The following is a 6,598-nucleotide window of genomic DNA, read 5'->3' on the forward strand; positions in this document are numbered from 1 at the left end:
TCTGGGCAGCCTGCTTTGTCACCCTCACAGCAATGTTTTCCCTTGTGTTTAGGTGGAACCTCCTGGGTTCCAGTTTGTACCCACTGCCTCTTGTCCTGTCACTGGGCTCCACTGGGCTCCAGCCTCTTGCCCCCACCCTTTATATCTCAGCTCCCCACTCAGTCTGCTGTTTCCCAGGCTTGCCCCTCCGACTCTCACTTATCTCTTGCTGGGCACTGATCAGATCCCCTCTCAGGCTGCTCTTCTGCAAACGAAACAGCCCCAGACATCTCAGCCTTTCCTCATCAGAGAGGTGCTCCAGTCTTCTCAGAACCTTTGTAGCCTCCACTGGACTCTGTCCAGTAGATCCCTGTCTCCCTAACACAAATATAGGAATAGATTTCACAAACCTCAAGGCTTAGTGTGCCCTGGTCCTAAATCCCTCCAGCAGCAGCAGTTGGAGCCACACAATCCTATTACTCACTGCATTTAAGCTTCCAGAAAGCAGCTGAAAACAAATGTTTAATGTACTTCCAAGTGAAATAGCTTGCAAGAATATTGTGTAGCCATTGATCAGAGTGTCCTGCATCTGGGCTGGTGCAATCCCAAGCACAAACCCAGACTGGGCAGTGAGTGGCTGGAGAGCAGCCCTAAGGAGGGGGACTTGGGGGTGCTGCTGGATGAGATGCTCAACAGGAGCCAGCAGTGTGCACTTGCAGCCCAGAAAGCCAAGCAGAGCCTGGGCTGCAGCAGGAGAAGTGTGGCCAGCAGGGCCAGGGAGGTGATTCTCCCCCTCTACTCTGCTCTGCTGAGACCCCACCTGCAGTACTGCATCCAATTGTGGAGCCCCTATTGTAAGAAGGCTGTGGAGATGCTGGAGTGTGTCCAGAGCAGGGCCAGGAGGATGCTCAGAGGGCTGCAGCAGCTCTGCTGTGAGCACAGACTGAAAGAGTTGGGGCTGTGCAGGCTGAAGAGAAGGCTCCCAGGTGACCTTCTTGTGGCCTTCCAGGATCTGAAGGGGGCCTACAAAAAAGCTGGGGAGGGACTTTTTAGGCTCTCAGGGAGTGACAGGACTGGGGGGAATGGAGCAAAGCTGGAGGTGGGCAGGTTCAGACTGACTGTGAGGAGGAAGTTGTTGAGCATGAGAGTGGTGAGAGGATGGAATGGGTTGCCCAGGGAGGTGGTTGAGGTCCCATGGCTGGAGATGTTTAAGGCCAGGCTGGCTGAGGCTGTGGGCATCCAGATCTAGGGTAGGGTGTCCCTGGGCATGGCAGGGAGGTTGGAACTAGATGCTCCTTGTGGTCCCTTCCAACCCTGCCTGATTCTGTGATTCTATGATAATAATCAGATCAGAGAATAATCAGAAGGATTTTTCAGAGGCTCCTACATAAAATGAATGGTCATTGTCTATGTTTTTTTTACTGAAAACAGACATCTGCTTCTCATCTCCAACACAGAAGTAAAAAACCTCTAAATGTATAGATCAAATGCCACAAGCACTGCACAGCATTAGCCTAAAGTCAAAGCATTTCTTCCTTCTATTGTTCTTGAAGATATAATTTCTTTTCATAGTTTCTTGCAGCTTTGTGATGACAAACCAACCAAACAGAAAAAGAGAACAAGAAGTCTTGGAACACTGAGCAGGGCTGAGGAAGCAGTGTGAAGGGCTTGATAGTGTGCAAGAAAGACAAGGTGGAGGAAGGAAACAGAGGAGAAAGTGGTTTAGCAATCAGCTCATAGAGGAGGATGTAGAAATATAGTGATTAAGTGCTAGCCTCATAGAATTTCCCCTTTAATGGATTCTTTAATTCCTCAGGGTTTGTGCACCCTTCTTTGCTTTTTGAGGGACTCAGGACTGTAGACTTTCATCTCCAGATGAAAAAGTGGGTTTATTCCCTCTCACAGCAGGGGAAGAGGACCCATACACAGAATACATTTTCTGTCTCAGAGCTGCAGCTTCAGATCTTTTTAATCTCAGTGGATGACCTCAGAAGCTGCTGTCAGGAGGCAGAGGTCAAGTCACACCTCTGTGAAGTTCCTTTGCTGCAGATACAATGGGCCTTCTGTGCAAAACACTTTGGTTTGGAACAGAGACACAGTATCTGTCTGACTTTTCTTGTCTCTGCTGAGTGCAGGGACAATTACTGCTAGGTAGCTATTGCTACCTTACCACAGGGAGTAGCAAGAAGGCTGAAGGATGTATGATGGTGGTGAGGAGGCAGCAATTCTCAAAGAGATTTGCTTGAACTCTGTGAGGGAAAGGTTGAATCATAGAATCAGTTTGGTTGGAAAAGACCCTTAAGATCCTCAAGTCCAATGATTAATCCAGCACTGCCAGCTCACCACTAAACCATTAGTGCCACATCTCCGTGACTTTTAACTCCCTTCAGGTTTGGGGGCTCCACCACTGCCCTGGGCAGCCTGTTTCAGGGCTTGAACACCCTTTTTGGGGAAGAAATTCTTCCTAATGTCCAGTCTAAACCTCTCCTGGAGCAAAATGAGGCTCTTTTCTCTTGTCCTATTGCTTTTAACTGGGAGAAAAGACCAACCCTCACCTGGCCCAAATCTCCTTTCAGGGAGCAATGAGGTCTCCTCTTAGCCTCCTTTTCTTCAGGCTGAACAACCTCAATTCCCTCTGCTGTTCCTCACTGGACCTGTTCTCCAGTCCATTCACCAACTTTGTTGCCCTTCTCTGGACCAGCTGCAGCACCTCAGTGTCCTCAGAGCAAGGAGCCTGAAGAGAAGAGATAGAGAGATTACCTTGAGGAGGTAAAGCCACTAATACCTGCTCAGAGAGTTTTGTGGCATGAGCAATTGTTGTTAGTAGACCAGAGACACAGAGAGATGAACCATGGTTGATTGAGGATTCTGGGGAGAGCTTTTCTCTGTAAAGAAAGCTTATTGCCTGATAAGGAAGCCTGACAGCTTCATTAATGAAACTAAGGTTGCCTGGGAGCCTTTCAAAGTGTAATGAGGGGCCACAACCTAGGTATCTGAAAAACAGGGAGGTAAGGTTTGCTGGATCAGGAGGAACTTTTGTCATGAAAGATCTTACCAAAGGAGGAGGAAGAGGATGTTGTCTATAGGAGATTCTCTGTAACCAGAACAGCCTGCACAAGTAAAGGTGCAGGAGAGGGCGCCAGATAGCAGTGAGTAACTTCTGGTAAGCTAGCATCTCTGTAACATAGGAAGAGGACAGCTTTAAGTTTGGGCCCAGGTTATGTTTTAGATCATCTCAGAGAGTTCGAGTGGCCAACTGAGCACCCATGATTTTGTTAGCTGGTGCATGAGGACAGGCTACAAGAGTTGAGGCTCTTCAGCCTGAAGGGAAGGCTTCAGGGAGACCATATAGTGGCCTTCCAGTATCTGAAGGGGGCCTACAGGAGGGCTGGGAAAGGTTTTGACAGGACAAGGGGTAAAAGGTTTAAACTTGAAGAGGGAAAATTTAAACTAGATGTTAGGAAGAAGTTCTTTACAGTGAGTGTGGTGAGACACTGGCACAGGTTGCCCAGGGAGGTTGTGGCTGCTCCCTCCCTGGAGGTGTTCAAGGCCAGGTTGGATGATGCTTTGAGCAGCTTCTTCTAGTGGGAGGTGTCCCTGCCTATGGCAGGGGTTTGGAACTGGATGATCCTTGAGGTCCCTTCCAACCTAAACCATTCTATGATTCTATGATTCAGCATTCAGTGCCACAGACATAGGAATAGCCACTGGACATCTGCCACTCATGTCAGCAACTCCAGCCCTTCACCAGTCAGAAGTATCCTCCTTATCATCTTTATCACAGTGTCCAGGTGGGTTTGGAATCTCTCCAGAGAAGAAGATTCCACAGCCTCTCTGGGCAGCCTGCTTCAGGGCTCCAGCACCCTCACAGCAAAGAATTTTTATCTCATGTTCAGATGGAACCTCCTGGGCTCCACTTTGTGCCTGTTGCCCCTTGCCCTGGCACTGGGAGAGTCTCTCTCCATCCTTTTGCCCCCCACCCTCTAGACATTGATAAGTATTTGTTACAGGCATTAAAACACAACAGACAAAGCTGCGCCAGGGGAGATTTAGGCTGGAGGTGAGGAGAAAGTTCTTCACTGAGAGAGTCATTGGACACTGGAATGGGCTGCCCGGGGAGGTGGTGGAGTCACCGTCCCTGGAGCTGTTCAAGGCAGGATTGGACGTGGCACTTGGTGCCATGGTCTAGCCTTGAGCTCTGTGGTAAAGGGTTGGACTTGATGATCTGTGAGGTCTCTTCCAACCTTGGTGATACTGTGATGCTGTGATACTGTGTTGTTTGCCTATCTAATTCCAGTGAAACTGCCCTCGATAGTGACCAAAGTTAAGGCTGGTGCTCTATATACTTCATGTGTGAACTTCAGTTTACCTTTCTCTGTTTTGAGAGGATTTTCCAGGAGGCAGAACACTGGCATGGCTCAAAAGATCACTGGGCACTCAGAAATCTTTTCTTGGCGTTGATTGTTTTGGTCCCTGGGGGTAACAATGGAAGCGATGCCTTCAGCTGAGAGCCGGCAGCCAAGTGGCTAGCAGCGATAAAGAGAAGGAAGGAGGAGCAAGTGAGAGTTTGACCTCACCACCTTTGTTTAGATTGCTGATTCTTCGGACTGTTTCCTCTTGTTATTCCGTCCAGTACGTGGGGAAAGAGAAGGGAACTGGAGCCAAACCATTCTGCCTGCTTATTTCATAATCTAAACATTTTTTATCGTCTCTTTCTTTTCTGGCAGTTGTTTAAATAGCTATAGAAATAGACCAGAGAAATGGGGACTAGAGGCTAAAATTCAGCAAGATTTTGTTCTGGGCAGCATGCCAAGTAACAGGTAATTGTTGGCAGGGCGCTAGGACCTTGGTTTGCATTCTGCTTTCAGTCTGCAATATGAAAGCCTGCAAAAGAAGGGTTGAAAACGAGCCTTCAGGCAGTGGCTGGGGGCTCTGCAGCTGCATTAGGCCATATAGGCAAAGTCCTCGTTTTCAAATGGGCTGGGTGGGTGGTGTGGAACATTAACACCTTGATCTCAAACTCCTGCCCACTTCTGTGTTCTTTGGTTCTCTGGTACTTGACAGTGAAGTGATCACTTGGAAGTGATAGTACAGAGAAAGAATGTTATTCTTTCTCAGAGGCCATGCTATGCTCTGAGGCTGTTCTTTCTCAGAGGCTATGTTAGGTCCCATCGACACCCATAGTTTTTTCCACTACAACCTTAAAAGAGGTGATGGTACAACCTTTTAGTTGCTCTTGGTCTGCTGCAAGCCAGAGCAAGAAAGGAGCTGCTTACCAGAAGAGAAGGACATGTTGAGGGAGGGGATTGTACACCTGAACTCTGGTGAAACCCCATCTGCAGTGCTGTGTCCAGATCTGGAGTCTTCAGCACAAGAAAGACACAGACCTGTTGAAGCAGGTCTAGAGAAGGGCCACAAAAAATGATCAGAGGGCTGAAGCACCACTCCTGTGAAGAAAGGCTGAGAGACTTGGGGTTGTTCAGCCTAAAGAAGGCTCTAGTGAGATGCTATTGTGGCCTTTCAGTACTTAAAGGGGCTGATAAGGAAGATTGGGACGGACCCTTTAGGAGGGTCAGTTGTGACAGGACAAGGGGGATGGTTTTAAACTAACAGCAATTCAGACTAGATAGAAGGGAGATGTATTTTTCACAGCAAAGGTGGTGAAACACTGGCCCAGGTTGCCCAGAGAGGTGGTAGATGCCCCATCCCTAGAAACATTTAAGGTCATGCTTGATGGGGCTCTGAGCGACCTAATCTAGTTAAAGATGTCCCTTCTGATTGCAGGACAGTTGGACTAGATGCCCTTTAAAGGTCCCTTCCAACCTGAAGTGTTCTATGGTTCTATGTTCTGTGACTACTTAAAGCCCACCCAGTTGTGTTCAGTACTTAGGCTCAGAGGACAAGCAGCTTTCAGGTAGCTGAAATAGGCAGTGTGACATCAGCACTGAAACAAGGCCACTGCTCTTTATTTCCTTGGTTATTGAGATAGGCAAGCACATGGAATCATAGAATGCCTTAGGTGGAAGGGAGTTCATCTGTTCCAACTTCCCTGCCATGGATAAGGTCATCTCTCAACTAGACTTGGTTGCCCAAGGCCTCAGCCAATCTGGCCTTAAACGCTTACCCGGAGAGGCATCTACAGCAACTCTGGGCAACCTGTTCCATGATCTCACCACCTTCATACTGAAGAAAGCCAATTCTAAATACATCAAGGGAAAATCATAGAATCATAGAATCATAGAATCAACCAGGTTGGAAGAGACCTCCAAGATCAGCCAGTCCAACCTAGCACCCAGCCCTGTCCAGTCAACCAGACCATGGCACTAAGTGCCTCAGCCAGGCTTTGCTTCAACACCTCCAGGGACAGCAACTCCACCACCTCCCTGGGCAGCCCATTCCAATGCCAATCACTCTCTCTGACAACAACTTCCTCCTCACATCCAGCCTAGACCTTCCCTGGCACAACTTGAGACTGTGTCCCCTTGTTCTATTGCTGCTTGCCTGGCAGAAGAGACCAACCCCACCTGGCTACAGCCTCCCTGCAGGGAGTTATAGACAGCAATGAGGTCTGCCTTGAGCCTCCTCTTCTCAAGACCAAATGCCCCCAGCTCCCTCAGCC

Source organism: Pogoniulus pusillus, chromosome 8 (assembly GCF_015220805.1).
Source record: "Pogoniulus pusillus isolate bPogPus1 chromosome 8, bPogPus1.pri, whole genome shotgun sequence".
Lineage (NCBI taxonomy): Eukaryota > Metazoa > Chordata > Aves > Piciformes > Lybiidae > Pogoniulus > Pogoniulus pusillus.